The sequence below is a fragment of the Lepisma saccharinum genome, chromosome 1 (assembly GCF_977018435.1).
Source record: "Lepisma saccharinum chromosome 1, izLepSacc3.1, whole genome shotgun sequence".
Lineage (NCBI taxonomy): Eukaryota > Metazoa > Arthropoda > Insecta > Zygentoma > Lepismatidae > Lepisma > Lepisma saccharinum.
The window spans coordinates 151145951-151165142 of NC_139229.1; the positions used below are offsets into that span (position 1 = coordinate 151145951).

Here is a 19192-nt window from a genome sequence, read left to right on the forward strand (position 1 = left end):
CTCCTGTGCCATTACCACTTGCATCCGGATGGGATTTCGGCGGATGTGACCCACCACTACTTTAACAGTCGCCGCTGTTCATACGGTGTGAAGTCGACCAACTCTTGGGCGATCTTTCATGCTACCAGTCTCAGTGAATCTCTGGATTGTCTGATACACAAACCTTTTGCTGATCTTCGGGATTTTTGGGGGCTGAAAATCTCAGCGAGTGACTTCCCAACCATATGCAGAGCAATTACGGCTACTCTGTTTTCATATTCGCTCCACTCCATGCTAAGCACAAGAAGATACACGCTTGCTATTTTACAGCTGAGTACACAATGGTCAGGAGTGAACTTCAGCACAAGCATGGTTCATGAGCCTGACTACCGGATGTACAGTTCAAGAAGAAAGTTTGTAACAATATTCATGGCCAGACTAGGTATAATAATAATAAAATGTCTACACTCTGTGAATCAAAATGTATGTTAAAATCTAATATCCGTTACTACACACTGTGCGTGTGTGTGTGTGTGTGTGTGTGTGTGTGTGTGTGTGATGGATGGTGTGTGGGTGGGTTGTGAATAATTGCATTACTAAACTTTAATGAACTGCAAATTATATTTAGAACTAGCGAATGAATTCTAGAACAGGGTTTTACCCAGGAATTTGAACAGTGACTGCATTGTTATGAAATGCTTGTGTTAACTCTGTCTAGTGTGTGTGTGTGTGGAGGGGAGGTTTGTGTGTGTGTGAGGTTCGTGAATAATTAATAATTACATTACTGAACTTTAATGAACTGAAAATTATATTTACAACTAGCGAAATAATTCTAGAAGAGGGTTTTGCCCATGAATTGAATTTGAACAGTGACTGCATTGTTTTGAAATGCTTTGCTTGTGTTTAATCTATCTAGGGTGTGTGGGGGGTGTTTGTGTTGTTTTTGTTTTTTTTGTGTGGAGTTTGTGAATAATTGCATTACTGAACTTTAATGAACTGCAAATTATATTTAGAACTAGCGAAATAATTTTAGAAGAGGGTTTTACCCATGAATTGAATTTGAACAGTGACTGCATTGTTACAAAATGCTTGTGTTTACTCTGTCTAGTGTGTGTGTGGTGGGGGGGAGGTTTGTGTGTGTGTGAGGTTCGTGAATAATTAATAATTACATTACTGAACTTTAATGAACTGAAAATTATATTTTGAACTTGTGAAAGAATTCTAGAAGAAGGTTTTACCCATGAATTGAATTTAAACACTGACTGCATTGTTACAAAATGCTTGTGTTTACTCTGTCTAGTGTGTGTGGGGGGGGGGGGTTGTGTGTGTGAGGTTCGTGAATAATTAATAATTACATTACTGAACTTTAATGAACTGCAAATTATATTTAGAACTAGCGAAATAATTTTAGAAGAGGGTTTTACCCAGGAATTGAATTTGAACAGTGACTGCATTGTTACAAAATGCTTGTGTTTACTCTGTCTAGTGTGTGTGTTGGGGGGGGGTGTTTGTGTGTGTGAGTTTGTGAATAATTGCATTACTGAACTTTAATAAACTGCAAATTATATTTAGAACTAGCGAAAGAATTTTAGAAGAGGGTTTTACCCATGAATTGAATTTAAACACTGACTGCATTGTTATGAAATGCTTGTGTTTACTCTATCTATTGTGTGGGGGGGGTGTTTGTGTGTGTGTAGAGTTTGTGAATAATTGCATTACTGAACTTTAATGAACTGCAAATTATATTTAGAACTTGCGAAATAATTCTAGAAGATTGTTTTACCCATGAATTGAATTTGAACAGTGACTGCATTGTTACAAAATGCTTGTGTTTACTCTGTCTAGTGTGTGTGTGGGGTGGGTGTTTGTGTGTGTGAGGTTCGTGAATAATTAATAATTACATTACTGAACTTTAATGAACTGAAAATTATATTTTGAACTTGCGGAAGAATTCTAGAAGAGGGTTTTACCCATAAATTTGAACAGTGACTGCATTGTTATGAAATGCTTGTGTTTACTCTGTCCAATGTGTGTGTGTTTGTGTGTGTTCATTCCCGATGTATGTGTGTGAAATATATTTTTGCGTTCAAGTAAGTTCATACTCAATTCAACAGCTAAAAAAAAGTTCAACTGCACCTGAGTCTCTCTCGAAAACGATGAGAGCATGATTCACACCTTTTGATCGCCCCTCGTACATTGGTTCTGACATGCGGAAAACGCTTATGTTGCGGCTGTTAATCCCCTTAATCGTATTACGTCATGGCAGGCATATCGCTTCTGCCTGTTCTCCCGTCATAGAGATTCTCCCGGGAATCGAGGGAGAATCTGCATTCGGTGCTTAATTAACATCACGGCGGACATGTGCTGATAATAGCCATCCGAGAGATCGTCCAATTATTGGGGTCGCCGTGTCAGTTGCCGTTTTGAACGTTCAACAATGTGCCATTGTTAAAAAATCGTGTCAATGAGCTGATGGATACTCCTGAGCATCCAGGAGCGGAACTGATAATTTTTACTTCTTTGTGCGCATGACGTAATATTCATATGCGAAGTTATCAACAAATAGTGAAACTACAGTGTTGAGATATGTGGATATTAAACGGCTGAATACAAGAGAAACAGAATGAAACATACACGTAATGCCAAACGTAAAAAATGTGAGTATTGATTTAAGTGAGAAACAGTAAATGAGTTCATTATATGCGACGAAGGAAGTAAACGACATCAGGAAATGAGTACATCTGTATGAGCGGGTTTAGAAAAATTGAAAGAGAAGGTCAGAAATATGAAAATTAGACTTAAACTAGAGAGAAACGTTATAGGAGGGTGAAAATAGAAAAAGAGAAAGATTAACTGAGAGAGATAAAAGAGTAAAAGACAGAAACTAGAGAATGAGAGAAACAGAGAATTGAAAAAAGAGAAATATAAAGATAAGACACAAAATAGAGATTGATTGAAGATTGGAGAAATAAAAAGCATTGGGATAGAGAATGAGAAATATGAAGAAAAACAGAGGAATATGTGTCGCCCCTGTCAACACATGCTTTTTCAAGCACAAAACTGTTCAATCTGTATTATATTAACCTATGTTGCAAGCTTTTCTTAAAAAATGTGTTATTGTCAATGTTACAATAGGTAATGAATTGTTTAACTTAAATCAGGAAAAAAATGTTGAAACTATGGAAATATAAAACAACTATGTAGTAACCATGGTAGATTGTAAACAAAATTATGATATAAAAGAGCTAGACTTTTGTAAGCCTACGGGACATTCTCCTGGTTTGCCGAAAGGCTGATGGTTCAGGGGACGTTGGGTAATATCTTGCTTCAAACTTCGGATTGGCTGGTGTACTTGTACTCCATTTGGCAGATATTCCACAAACCGAACTCTGAATAAGGCGTTCTCCTGCATCATCAAAAAGACCAGGGTTATAAACTTCGGTACAACTAATAGGTTTAGGCCTACAAGTTGTACCGGGTGAACTGTCTGTTTGAAAAGTGTTTGTATATCATCGGAAGTTTTAATAAATATTCGAGTAAAAGATCTGGATGATCTTTCATTTCAAACCTACATAGGTGATAATTAAAAATAAATCCTGCACCACAGACCACGCAAGGGCTTGGTCCTACTAACCCTAAGAAGCCTTTGAAAAGTCCGATAAGAGGGTTGTAACCAGACTAACATAAAGCCCTAAAGGCAGAAGGTGCGTGTCAAATAGTTGGGCAGAAAAGAAAGAAAGAGAAGTACAAGAATTCAGGGAGGAATGAAAGAAACTGGGGGAAGTAAAAGAAGTGAAGCAGAAAAAGAGATAGAGAGAAAAGCTATAGGAAACAAAAGAAGTGAGACAAAGAATATGGAAGAAAGAGTAAATGAAACTAAAGATATGAGAACGAGAAAGAGCAAAAAGACAAAATGTATCGGAAAATGGTCTGGGGGAAATAGGAAAAGACAAAATGAACAAGAGAGGGAAAATGAAAGCAGGGAGGGAGGGGGCTACGAAGAGTTAGAAAAGAATGCAATAATCGGAAGATAAATAACAAAAACAGATTATGAATATGATGGAAATAAAAGAGGGAAGAATACGTTAGCATTTATTTCGGATAATATCACATTCTGTCGCAATTTCCTAAGTTTAAATAGTACGAAACACTCTTAATGAGGTGAAAAATTCTCTTATGCACAACTGCACGCAGGAATCAAGCCGAAGTTAGAATTTTCCAGCGCTGAGCGATACTAGCGCCGCTGTGGCAGAACACGTGTACTACTAACAGAATGATCATACTTACGCTTCCCATAATAATTTAATTCATTGACTTTTTCTCGTTTCTTACCCGCTTCTTTTACTGAAAGTTTAAAACGGAATATGAAAACTGGGGGGAAGGAACAGGGTAAAGACAAAGAAAAGGGGTAATTTATAATTTAAATTCAACTGCTTCCGCCAATCAGACGAGCAATTTTGTAGAAATCTGTTTAGAGCCGTTCCTGCTCCCCATTGGGGCGATGTTCGTTTGAAATTCATTTGCCGAATAGGTCAAGGGAATTGCAGCTACTTAGCGTCTATCTTTCGGAAAGCATTTCAACAAACAAGGAGGTAGGAATTAGCTTAATAAAAAGGCGCTATTAACTTTGCAAGACAGAAATTGTCAGCTTCGTGTTCGTAGTGCACGTGTTCGGTGGTCTATAATCCATTTGGGGAGAATAACAAAACGGCTCCATCTGTCCTTTACTGGTGTAACTTTGCTTTAAGTTTTGGACGATTGATTGAGTTGGTGTTTTAAGTCCACTTTATGCACAGTAAGACTAATCGGGACTGGACCTGCAGTTTAAAGGTGGATCCGAACCACTATGTGCCTCCACCGGGTATCAAACACGGGACCCCTTGATTACAAGGTGACGACGCCATCGGGGAGACCAAGTTTTGGACAAGAAATACGAGTGATAAATTGAACGCCATAACTTTTTTTCACAATTCAAGAAGCTATTTATCTGTTGTTTTCTTAGTATTGGTCCCCTTTCTGCCACGTTTAGGCGGTGAAGATGAATTGTTAGATTAAACTGATGCAGGTATACTCGCAGAAAAGGCCCTGACTAAAACCTACAAACACATTTACAAAATCTACATGAAAATCGCCACTGTGAGCGTGGCTTATGGCAAGGGTCAATAGTATCGTGTTTCTTACAAGACACAACATTCGCCGGCCCCCGTGGCTGAGCGGTTAGCACATCGCACTACGACGCTAGGGGTCCCGGGTTCGAATCCTGGCCTGGGCATGGATGTTTGTGAGTGTAAAAAGGTAAAAAAAAAAAGTAAAGTGCTCCCCTGTGCTTAGCACCACGCCATGAAGGCGTATAGGGGGTGTGGGGGTAACGCCCCACACTTTCTTGATCCCGGTCGTGAGTGGGGGTGATGTGATCAGCATCACGCCCCTGACCGCCTTTACCCCCCAGGGTTTCCCCCAGGTACCAATGTTATTCGACGCTGGGTGGGCGCCGGGGCCGCTTCCATCGTTAGAAAAGTTCCCGGATTTGAACCGGCCGGGGATCGAACCCGGGACCTATAGCATGGTAGTCAGACGCGTTACCGACTGAGCCACCGCGGCCGTTTGTGAGTGTCCATTCATCAATTTCATCATATCATCGCTCATCCCCATCTTCGCAAATTAGCTAAAAGTGGCACAAGAAGCGAAGTAAAATAAAGCAAATCAATCAATCAGTCAATCAAGACGCAACTGTCCAACAAGCTGATGCCTAGTAGAGAAATAGATGGAGGGGAAAGAGAAAGAGAGGAGAAAAAGATAAAAAGAGAGAGAGAAAGAGGAAGAAGAAAAGGGGAGAGTGGGGGTAACGTGTCAAAGAGCCAGAGTGAAAGTATTCCCAGCGTCACATTCGTTTATTTCTATTGTTCATTTTTCAGAGGCTTGTACAGTCACGGACACTTCTGGGTTATAATGATTCCATTGACTTCCAATGGAATCGTTACAACCCAGAAGTGTCCATGACCGTACCGTCGAAGCGAGGTATCAAAAGAGAATAATTTTATTAATAGAAGTTTGAAAGTTTGTTCAGACACACGCAGACAGAAACTTGTCTTTCAGGACCGACACGAGAACGAAGCGGATGTTCATTAATCGAGGCTAGATCGAGAACGAGACACGGTTTTGCAACTCAGACCGAGACACTGTCAATTCTCGTCTTGTCCCGGTTGCTACCATCCCTGTAAAGGCCGGGTCGAAAACTTTTGCTGTCCGTCTGAGAAGGAAGAACCGGGAACTCCGTCATTACCGCCTGTGGATCGGCGTTCGGCAACTTCAATCAACCCGGCACAATCTCGTGGGGACATGTGCAAGGGGCGCTGAGTAAACCTTTGTCATTTATTCATGTGGTAGTTTGCACGGCACGGAAAGACTTCGGAATTGGCACTGGTATTTTGGGACCCCGATAATCAATGTTGCGATTCTCATGTGTGGATTGGAGGAGAACTGCTCTAGGGGAGGTTCTTTTTTCTATGTTTTTCGGGTTCGATTCCGCGTTCTAAAAATTCGTCCCTGTGCCATTATAGAGCCCGAATTTTTAGACACTAGAGACGGTAAAAGATTTATGAAAAGGCGCTACAGTAGCAACTAGAATGGTGCTCTTCTGGAGAGTCAACTTCCCTTGCAAGTAGGGCACCCTGGAACTGTATGCTTGCAGACTAACGAGACTCTGGTGCAGTGACGCTTCCAGATAATTTCGTTATGTTAAGCTATGTTTTCGGTTTACCTCCACTTCTGTGGTCACAGCTGGTAATATCCTCTTTCTCTCTCTCTCTTTTTCACTCATTCCCTCTTTCATCCTGTTTCTCCATCTCTCTGTTCCTTCATTTTATCCTCTGTTTCTATCTTTCTCTACCACTCTCCTTCTTCCTTTCTTTCTTTCATCTTTGTCCTTCTGTCTTCTGTTTCCCACCATCTTTCCATCACTTTCTCTCTCTCTCTCTCTCTCTTATTATTTGTTTCTATTCCTTTTGAACCCTCTCTGATTCTTATACAATTATAAATGATTCTGAAATTGCATATACCTATAACAAATAGTATGTACAGATCAGTGGGTTTTCTAATTAGAATTACCAAGACAGCAATTTCTTTCTCGGGGTCATTTTCTGACGTGGATTACAATTTAAATACAGTGGACGGACTTGCCCCCCTGTCTCCCCTACTATGTTGACACTGCAACTGGAATTTTTTATTTCTCTGTTGATGGCAAATAAATAAATGTCTCCGTTACTGATTGAAAATTTAAATTTGACATTGAAAAAAGCTGGCCATATTAATTTCGTAGACTGTTAATATGACACAACACCAAACTTTCTTTTCTGGTTTGCTATATGGTTTTAATTTAAGATCACATATGGTTTGTATTTTCCTTGTAGCCAAAAGCAGTTCATTGTCCCAAAATTTATTTTTGAAAAATACTTACAATCACGTCAGAAAAATTCGACAAAGCTTTCCAGTTGCTGATCGAATGTCTAATAGAGAAATTATGTTATGGTTTAAGATAAAGTATCAATTTCTTTAGCACTTACTTGTTGCGGACCGAATATCTAAAAGAGAAATGATAAGCTGTGAGTTAGGTCTAAAATATTACCAGTTAATGATCAAACGTCTAAAAGGTAATTGCGCTTTAAGCTAGATCTAAAATCACATGTTCCTTAACTCTTACTAGTTGCTGACCGAATATCTAAAGGCGAATTATACCTTGAGTTAAGGTTAGAATCACATTCTCTTGAACTCTTACCAGTTGCTGATCAAACGCCTAAAAGAGCTAGATCTAAAATCACATGTTCCTTAACTCTTACAAGTTCCTGATCGGACGTCTAAATGCGGATTATACCTTGAGTTATGTTAGAATGACATTCTCTTGAACTCTTATCAGTTGCTGATCAAACGTCTAAAAGAGCTAGATCTAAAATCACATGTTCCTTAACTCTTACAAGTTCCTGATCGGACGTCTAAATGCGGATTATACCTTGAGTTAAGGTTAGAATGATATTCTCTTGAACTCTTATCAGTTGCTGATCAAACGTCTAAAAGAGCTAGATCTAAAATCACATGTTCCTTAACTCTTACAAGTTCCTGATCGGACGTCTAAATGCGGATTATACCTTAAGTTAAGGTTAGAATGACATTCTCTTGAACTCTTACCAGTTGCTGATCGAACGTCTAAAAGAGCTAGATCTAAAATCACATGTTCTTTAACTCTTACAAGTTCCTGATCGGACGTCTAAATGCGGATTATTCCTTGAGTTAAGGTTAGAATGACATTCTCTTGAACTCTTACCAGTTGCTGATCGAACGTCTAAAAGAGCTAGATCTAAAATCACATGTTCCTTAACTCTTACAAGTTCCTGATCGGACGTCTAAATGCGGATTATACCTTGAGTTAAGGTTAGAATGACATTCTCTTGAACTCTTACCAGTTGCTGATCGAACGTCTAAAAGAGCTAGATCTAAAATCACATGTTCCTTAACTCTTAAAAGTTCCTGATCGGACGTCTAAATGCGGATTATACCTTGAGTTAAGGTTAGAATGACATTCTCTTGAACTCTTATCAGTTGCTGATCAAACGTCTAAAAGAGCTAGATCTAAAATCACATGTTCCTTAACTCTTACAAGTTCCTGATCGGACGTCTAAATGCGGATCATACCTTGAGTTAAGGTTAGAATGACATTCTCTTGAACTCTTACCAGTTGCTGATCGAACGTCTAAAAGAGCTAGATCTAAAATCACATGCTCCTGAACTCTTACAAGTTCCTGATCGGACGTCTGAATGCGGATTATACCTTGAGTTAAGGTTAGAATGACATTCTCTTGAACTCTTACCAGTTGCTGATCGAACGTCTAAAAGAGCTAGATCTAAAATCACATGTTCCTTAACTCTTACAAGTTCCTGATCGGACGTCTAAATGCGGATCATACCTTGAGTTAAGGTTAGAATGACATTCTCTTGAACTCTTATCAGTTGCTGATCAAACGTCTAAAAGAGCTAGATCTAAAATCACATGTTCCTTAACTCTTACAAGTTCCTGATCGGACGTCTAAATGCGGATCATACCTTGAGTTAAGGTTAGAATGACATTCTCTTGAACTCTTACCAGTTGCTGATCAAACGTCTAAAAGAGCTAGATCTAAAATCACATGTTCCTTAACTCTTACAAGTTCCTGATCGGACGTCTAAATGCGGATTATACCTTGAGTTAAGGTTAGAATGACATTCTCTTGAACTCTTATCAGTTGCTGATCAAACGTCTAAAAGAGCTAGATCTAAAATCACATGTTCCTTAACTCTTACAAGTTCCTGATCGGACGTCTAAATGCGGATCATACCTTGAGTTAAGGTTAGAATGACATTCTCTTGAACTCTTACCAGTTGCTGATCAAACGTCTAAAAGAGCTAGATCTAAAATCACATGTTCCTTAACTCTTACAAGTTCCTGATCGGACGTCTAAATGCGGATTATACCTTGAGTTAAGGTTAGAATGACATTCTCTTGAACTCTTATCAGTTGCTGATCAAACGTCTAAAAGAGCTAGATCTAAAATCACATGTTCCTTAACTCTTACAAGTTCCTGATCGGACGTCTAAATGCGGATCATACCTTGAGTTAAGGTTAGAATGACATTCTCTTGAACTCTTACCAGTTGCTGATCGAACGTCTAAAAGAGCTAGATCTAAAATCACATGCTCCTGAACTCTTACAAGTTCCTGATCGGACGTCTGAATGCGGATTATACCTTGAGTTAAGGTTAGAATGACATTCTCTTGAACTCTTACCAGTTGCTGATCAAACGTCTAAAAGAGCTAGATCTAAAATCACATGCTCCTGAACTCTTACAAGTTCCTGATCGGACGTCTGAATGCGGATTATACCTTGAGTTAAGGTTAGAATGACATTCTCTTGAACTCTTACCAGTTGCTGATCGAACGTCTAAAAGAGCCAAAAGCAGTTCATTGTCCCAAATTTTATTTTTGAAAATTACTTACAATGACGTCACAAAAATTCGACAAAGCTTTACAGTTGCTGATCGAATGTCTAATAGAGAAATTATGTTATGGGTTAAGATAAAGTAGCATTTTCTTTAGCACTTACTTGTTGCGGACCGAATATCAAAAAGAGAAATGATGCGCTGTGAGTTAGGTCTAAAATATTACCAGTTAATGATCAAACGTCTAAAAGATAATTGCTCTGTAAGCTAGATCTAAAATCACATGCTCCTTAACTGTTACCAGTTGCTGACCGAATATCTAATTATACCTTGAGTTATGTTAGAATGACATTCTCTTGAACTCTTACCAGTTGCTGATCGAACGTCTAAAAGAGAATTGCGTTGTGAGTTAGGTCTAAAATCACATGCTCCTTAAGTCTTACAAGTTGCTGATCGAACGTCTAAAAGCGAATTATGCTGTGATTTAAGGTTGGAATCACATCCAGTTGCTGACCAAATGTCTGAAAGCAAATTAGACGCTTCTCTCTGTTTCCTCGCCCTCCTTCTCTTCTGGATGGAACTTTGAAACAGTTCGGCGACTCTACAACTCCCACGACGTCTTATTCATCTGTGTATCTCCGACGCCTCGCCATGATTGATTTCGGATCCACTCAGCAACTCCCAGGCTGTCCCGACCAGAGGAGGGAGAAGACGAGGCCGAGAGATCCGGATGATGTTGGGACAGATGACAAACAACATCCGAGACACTTCGTTCCGACTCTTCTCGCCTCAGAGATGACAAATTTCTCTGAATCGTGAAAATGATACCGAAGAGTTTCTTCAGGATAGACACTCAAGAAAAGGTGCCGATCGTTTTAATCAGATTAAGAAGACAAAACTGTTCCATGGCGGTTCTTAAAAGAAACATATCTTCTTCCTCATTGATATGGTATCTCGAGTACTAGACTACTTCAAAGGATACAACTTGGGTCAAGGTGATTTTCGGAGGTGATTGTATATTTTCTCCCACTCAGCATTAATTCAAACCTGCCAGCGACTGTGATTAAAATGCATGAAATAATTATTGTGGGGGCGATTGTACTTTTAGTGTCTTTAAAATTTATCCAATGTATACAAAGTATGGGTTATGCCAATCTTGGCTTTGACATCAGAGTCAGGGGCGGCTCAAGATTAAATTTTCGCCCAGGCCAGGTGGATGTTTGGTGCACACTTCCTTTCCACCCTGTTCCCCAACTTAACACCCCCAATAAAAGCTATGCCAATGTTACATATTTACGCTTTTAAATAAGAAAAATAATAATCTTTATTTTTAAAATACTTTAAGTATTACTGTTAAAGAATACGTTTATTGTAGGTTACATAATGATATCAAAATAACAATAATCTCTTATACCCTGTTCCGGGTATCTCTGGAGCAGGAGAACAAAAACAAGTCTCTGCGCAAGTAGTGACGCGAAACGGCTCCACCAATGAACACGCGAGAGGGAACGGTATTGCGTGAAGGGGAGGAAAGCATCTGCAGTTACCAGCCTTCCCAGCAGCGTGTACTGCTTCGCCCTATCCATTATCGCCCCCTCCTTCTCTGCTGCTATGCGCGGCCTTGCTCCAGAGATAGTTGGGAAAGGGTATAGCTTCAATTGCTACATGATCTTTCAATACATTTGTAATGTTACGCAGCAGTAACTTTAATCAATTCTTGCCTACGCAAGTCGAACTCTTTTTATAACAAATAGCCACGTTTATATAATCAAAAATAATGTTTTGCCGCTACTCAAAGGGGATACCCTGGTTTGCTGGCCCCCGAGGGTGGAGCCCCGGGCAGAGCTGCCTGGGTCGGCCGAGCCTTAAGCCTCCGCTGATCAAGTCGCTTATAACATCAACATACACGCACGCCAATTATGCCGTCTCGGTGGACGAGCGCGTTGAGTGATCTGCTCGTAATCTCGATACTGAAGGTTCCGTGTTAAGTCCCAGCATGACTGTTCCTTAGTGTGTGTGTTTGTTAGTGTGTGTGTGTGTGTGTGTGTGTGTGGATATCCTCGTCATTGCGATGAGCCTCAAGAAGCAGCATTCATTGTAAAATAGTAAAACGGAAATACAAATGTGTGATAAGCATATAGTGTGGTTTAACTTATTTATGACGTAATGTAGGCTTGAAAATTAACACGTGACTAAAGCAAGGTCTGCCATTGGCCAGACGTCTGAGCTGGATGAGCAAAGAATTTGGCTTGACAGAACCTTGCCTACCTGGAGGCATGAAAGACTCACCCGACTCACGCTTACATAAAATGAAAGAATGGGGAGAATTCTTCTTGCTATTATTGTTGATTAAGTAAAAGATGAAGTTGTTCTTTATTAATTAAATATGTAATGCGCCATCATTGTTTAATCTTTTGGTATTTATAGTTAAACAAAGATTTGTTAATAAACTTTGAGAGTGTATAATATTCTTTTAAAAGTGACTATTTAAAGTAGTACGTTACAATACCTTCCACTGCGTAGATAAGCTAATCTCCTTAGTTTAAGGGGAAATAAGAATCGAATGGGATTACAATGTACAAAACGTTCAAGTACTGAAAGAAATGCCTTGAATCGAACCCAGAACCACGCACGACGTATACCCTCACCACACCCACCCCAGAGAAACTCAGCGTCACATTAAGCCAAGCAAGCACGAATCCAGGCTTTACGCAACTCGGTGCCGTTATCGCAGCTCCACGCGTTCGATAGCGATCTCGACAATTTCTCGCTGACAATGGGAGTAAGGTGCTATCGATAACGCGCCAACAATGGAAAACGAGGTTTGGTTGCTGATAACTGCAATGAATGGATGTTGATTGTCGAAATGCACCGTGCGTGGGTGGGCGAAATACCAGCCTTGGGGAAGCGGCCCTAGTCAGCTGGTTGGCGAAGATATTGACGTCCTGGAAAGCCACGCCCACTCCGTGCAGGCGGACGATGACTCGGGAACGGAGCGAAGTCTGGCTCATCATTTACGTGTTTTGTTGTTATGTCGGGCAATTATCGCTTTGTAGCCTTTGCTGTAATCGCCACAATGGAAAGGCCTTAAGGAGATGTGGTTTGCGGTTATGACCTGAGTGGAGTGGGATGAAGATTGATCCCAGTCTCCTTTTGCAATTGCTTGAATCTTTAATGTTTATCTTTATCTTATCAGCTAATGTCATCAGCAACGTTCACGACCCTCTCAATTACAATTATAGTTTTATCAGTGTAGAAAACGAGAAAGGGGTAGGGAACCCCCTTTACAGACACAAACCAGGGTTGTTGAAGGTCCACGAACCCATAAATTCCAATGGGTTCTATTGGGTTCCGCTGGAGGACCGGAACATTTTTTTCTAGCACAATTTAAATTCGGTCCAATCTGCGTATTCTTTGAATTCAATACAGAAATTGGACCCTATTTAAACAGATCCGGAAAAAAAGTTCCTGGACCGGATTTAAGTACGAGTATATCCGGAAAAAAGGTTCCTGGACCGGATTTAAGTACGAGTATATCCGGAAAAAAAGGTTCCTGGACCGGATTTAAGTACGAGTATATCCGGAAAAAAATGTTCCTGGACCGGATTTAAGTACGAGTATATCCGGAAAAAAAGGTTCCTGGACCGGATTTAAGTACGAGTATATCCGGAAAAAAAGGTTCCTGGACCGGATTTAAGTACGAGTATATCCGGAAAAAAAGGTTCCTGGACCGGATTTAAGTACGAGTATATCCGGAAAAAAGGTTCCTGGATCGGATTTAAGTACGAGTATATCCGGAAAAAAAGGTTCCTGGACCGGATTTAAGTACGAGTATATCCGGAAAAAAAGGTTCCTGGACCGGATTTAAGTACGAGTATATCCGGAAAAAAAGGTTCCTGGACCGGATTTAAGTACGAGTATATCCGGAAAAAAGGTTCCTGGACCGGATTTAAGTACGAGTATATCCGGAAAAAAAGTTCCTGGACCGGATTTAAGTACGAGTATATCCGGAAAAAAGATTCCTGGACCGGATTTAAGTACGAGTATATCCGGAAAAAAAGGTTCCTGGACCGGATTTAAGTACGAGTATATCCGGAAAATAGGTTCCTGGACCGGATTTAAGTACGAGTATATCCGGAAAATAGGTTCCTGGACCGGATTTAAGTACGAGTATATCCGGAAAAAAGGTTCCTGGACCGGATTTAAGTACGAGTATATCCGGAAAAAAGGTTCCTGGACCGGATTTAAATTCGTCCGGAAAAAGGTTCCTGGACCGTATTTGAATTGATCCGGAAAAATTGTTCCTGGACCGAATTGAAATATTTTAAGAGATAAAAAGGTTCTTTAAGGTCCAGAACCCATTTTTGCTTGCTGAGTTTCTCTCCTGGACCGGAATTGAATTTATTTAAAGTTCCTGGACATTTAACAACCCTGACACAAACATTTTTGTCAATGAAGGTACATTTTCATCCCTGCGAAGGATGGTATTATCGCATAAGTAATAGTAATATTTCCTACAAATATATCCCAAATGCCTGAACCTGCCTTCCACGTAGTACATCCTGGACTGCATTATGTAGACTACCGAGGCTCTGGCGTCCGGACTCACGGCCAGTGGGCCTCGTGTTGTGTTTCTGATTGTTCCTTCATCCATTTAACGTTTTTCACCGTTCATCATCATCTTCGCGATTAGCCAAAAGTGGCACAAAAGCGAAATAAAATAAATCAATCAAATGCATGAAGAAAGAATCTATTCGCAGAAAAGCACAATCGCTAAATACTCATCTATGTCGAAACTGATCCAGCTTAATATCAAGAAATTCTCAACTTTATTTTAGTATTTGTTATTTTTGATTAAATAACAAAATGAACGCCTCCACAAAGCTGGACATTAAAATACTTCAATTATGATGTCAACACCTGTACAAGACGCAATTGTGTAATCTCACCAAGTGGTTATTGATTAACCTGCAGATTTTTTGGTGCGCTATCTGCTCCAAAGTTGTATTATTTTGTTTGTAAAAGTTTGACAACTATACTTGAAGAAAGCTTGTTGAATGTTATTATTATTTCCTTCGGTGCTTCTTTTAAGAAGTATATACAATGTAGAACGAACGTTAGTGGTAGCAGTGTTACAGTAAGAGATGAACGAGGGCAACTATATACTGCAATGGGGACACTCACGGTATATCAGCTGTTATGTGGTTTACCCCACGTCTGTACTAGTAAGTCTCCTTGTTCACTGCTAAGGGAGTGAAGAATCATTTATACATGGTCTCAGAGACGGACAAATGTAACAAGGGTAATACACTGCGAGGCATCCACCATTCTCGCCTTAAATCCCTGCACAAGAAGACGGAATTGAAGAACTCAATAGGTGATTCATACATAAAGAAAAATCCGAAAATGTTAATTTAATGTTAATATTTAATCTAAAAAAATATTCCTGAATACACGCAAAAGACAATAACAATTGGTGAAAAAGATAAAAGTCAGTATTGGAACGGCGAATCCTCGGGAAAGTCAATAATGACTCATTATGTGATTTCCAATATTTTCATATTTTGTTACAGTTAGTGTCAATAATAATTATAATAATGCGTATTTTGTCCTCTCAAGAAAGTATTTACAGTCACTTCGAGAATACATTACATCTACCTGAGCAGAAAGGTGTGTTCTGAGGTGGCTATAATTATCTCGAAAGTTGCGTGACGCCATTTTTTTTATGGTTTTGAGAGAAATAAACGATTGAGTGATAAGTAACGAAATTCGAGAGAGAGAGAGAGAAATAAGAGAATCTCGAGATATAAGGCGAACTACTGAAGAGGAGAAAGAGAGAAATAAAATTGATTGATTGATTTAATTTTACTTCGCTCTTCTTACACTTTTGGCTAATCGCGAAGATGAGAATGAATGATTACATGATGAAATTGATGAAGCAACACTCACGAACGATACTCATGCCTAGGCCGGGATTCGAACCCGGAACCCCTGGTGCCGTAGCGCGCTGTGATAACCACTCCGCCACGGAGATCGACGAGAGAAATAGAAGAAACGGGGCAGAGAGAGAGAGAGATGATGAGAAAGAAAATAAATGAAACGAGAGAGAACAGAAAGAGGGCGAGAGGGAAATGAAAAGATCTTGATAGAAAGATTAAATGAGAATGAAAAACAGAAATGAGGAAAACCATTGAAAAAAATTATCAACTAGAGAGATGGTGGAGTAAGCAAGAACAATTAGAATAGAGAGGAAGCCGAAAAGATTGCAAAGGAAAGGTCGAAAAACAATAATGGGGAAAGAAATACATGAATATAAAATAACTTAATAATAAGTTAGCAATTTTCAATTGTTATACGTTCCAGGCTAGTTATTTTCCCTGTAACCTTCCCAAATTGACATTTGAGTGTCACCTGTTACACTCATGAAACAAATGGCGTATTTTACTAGTGGTTACTGGACGTTGGGCCTCCGAAATACAAACCCAAAAATATTATGCTCATCGCCAACAGATGGAAGTAGGAAAACCGTCTGGTCAAATGACAAAAATGTGCAGTTTAAATTTAGAAAATATGCACTTAATGTGTACCTTAATATCATTTTTTCAGTTACAAAATACGGATGATACCATGTATAGGCAGAAAGCAAAAACTTAACAACTAAGTATTGAAATGTGGCAAGTAAGTGGGAAATATATTCGTTATTAAACTAATGCATTGCATGTTATTTTGTTAAACAAAAAATGGTAGTACCATAATATGCCGAGTTGAGACACTCATTCCATTGACTTTAGCAGAATAAAAATTATACATAGAGTTACAAGTTTATTGACAATTTTCAGTACGTGCCCTACAGAAGTTGATTTGATTCTCGTGGTATATTATGGCTCCTGGGAAGAGAAGGGATATTTGCAGATAGATTTGATGATGTAGAGATGAAACTTGGCATATAATATCGTGTGTGGCGAGGGTCTGTCTCGATCTGTCTTTCCTCGACTCATATATATATGAAATTTCGAGTACAGCAGAAGTCTTTTTTAACCGGAAAGAAACAATAGTAAAACGGAACACTAGTGTTGAAAAACAAAACAAAATAGTAGCAAGATAAATTGAACGCAGTTTCACAATAGCATTACTAATGTACATTTTTTGTTAGTTTTCATGAAAGATATTATACGTACGTATATGGTAATTTCTTGTATCCAATGTATCTATGGAATTCTGCGAAATTCATGTGTAAATTTTCAAACAGATCTCCCTTGGATATGGGAACTTTTAAAACCGATTGGTAACCATGGATGAATGATGGTACATGACCTTGAAACAAAAAAAAATAGCAAAACATGGAAGCATGTCTCGTCACCCACAGCCCAAAAGGAAGAGGCGTTGAACCTCAATGTAAACCAACAAGATCAAGTTGTATTTTAAGAGAGCAAAGCTATTTACAGATTCCAAGCATCGACATTAACAGAAGCATACTACAGGAACTTAGCACCAAAGTTAGGGATTGTTACCAAGGTAAAAATATATTGAGTTTGATTTAGTTTGTGTTTGAAGGCCTATCAACGCCTATCCCATTCCTTTTATTCTCCCGATCTGGTGTTCAGACTTCTTGCTGTTTCCGAAGAAGATTGAATGATTGATTTACTTTATTTTACTTCGCTTTTTGTGCCACTGTTGGCTAGTTTGCGAAGTTGGGAATGAGTAATGACATGATGAAATTGATGAATGGACACTCAAAACACCCATGCTCAGGCCGGGATTCGAACCCGGGATCCCTGACGTCCCGAAGAAGAAGAAACATATACGGGGCAGAAATAACACAGTGGTCAGGATGTAGTTCGTAATCTATACAGCTGGTTTGCGTCTAAATCTGCAGATTTGTGTGAAAATAGTGTTAGACTGTTCCAAAGGTGTGAGAAGTGAGAGACCCTAGGAGGTGGATAGGACCCATAACTTATCTGGTTCGTAGAGAGGGTAAAGAATTTTTGGCCTCCCACCGTATATAGTATGCTGTGGAATTATGGTATGATCCCTAGGTAGTCGGGGGTGGAAGCTGATATCCGAACAGACACGTGGACCGATAATATTATCAGAGACCACGTGCAGATTATTTTTCATGTAACATCACTCGTTCAAATATCACCCACCATATTCGTCAGATCTGGCACCGTCAAACTTTTATGTCGATAGAGAATCCCGAAACATATCTGTAACCTAGTTTCAGGGTCGGTAAAAATAGTTCTAAAAACTATTATTTACACACACAATACCTATGCTTCGCTCTATTGAAAATAGCGATTAATGATAATTCCATCCGCGCCAGGTCTTACTGATTCACCTCTAGGGATGGTGAGTGGTTAGCACAGAACTCCACGACGCCAGGGGTTCCAGGTTCGAATCCCGGCCTGGGCATGAGTCTTCTTTGTGAGTGTCCCTTCATTAATTCCATCATATCATAATTCATCATCATCTTCGCGATTAGCCAAAAGAGGCAGAAATGCGAAGTAAAAAAATCAATCTAGAGGATGGTACAGAGGTCCAAAGGACCTTGCAAAAATCGATACGAGAACGAGTCCAGAACCTTCGATATTTATCGAGATGAGACCGAGAAAGAGACGACAGACCCTTGTAGAATGGAATAAATACCGAAATGTATTGTCCGGCACTTGCGTAAGCTGAGGGGGTTGATGGAAGATGGAGCTCCTCCTGAAATTTTGAGAAAATCACAATTTTCAAATAGAAGCAGTAAAGAACTTTGCAACGAACCAAAGAGAACCCCGATTACATTTTTTTGTCTTTGAACAATCTTTAAGACGAAGTTTAATAATGGTAATTATGAAATATTTTAATTAAAGTATATTCCGCCCCATCCCCTCTCCATAGAATGCAGCTATGTAATATCCGCCTTTAGAATTCAATAATATAATATTATTGTTTACTAATTAAATATTATTTCCGCATATTTGAAGAAATAAGGCAATATAATTGAAAAAATGTGCTAAAGTTAGTCATAATTATAATTCATGTGTCCCAATTGAGTGAAGTAAATGTCTAAATACACAGTTATTTTTTTCAAAGCAGAGGCGCTCAGCCGCCTGGTCACATACATTAATTAAGATTAAATAATCATTCGTGTTTCATGTATATAAAGTTGAAGCCGTGATAGTCCAATTGGTATAGCAACTGACGCCACGGTGGATGTGGGGATTATTCAGCCTCTAATGAATGCGTACCTGGAGAAAGAGGAT

The 19192-nt window shown here is 39.3% G+C and overlaps 1 protein-coding gene across 3 annotated transcripts in view; it reads right to left on the reverse strand.

Annotated features, from left to right (window-relative positions):
- LOC146002532 (regulator of G-protein signaling 9-binding protein-like) overlaps positions 1-19192 on the reverse strand; it is a 138948-nt gene that overhangs the window by 72452 nt on the left and 47304 nt on the right. The gene's annotated exons all lie outside the window — the stretch shown is intronic.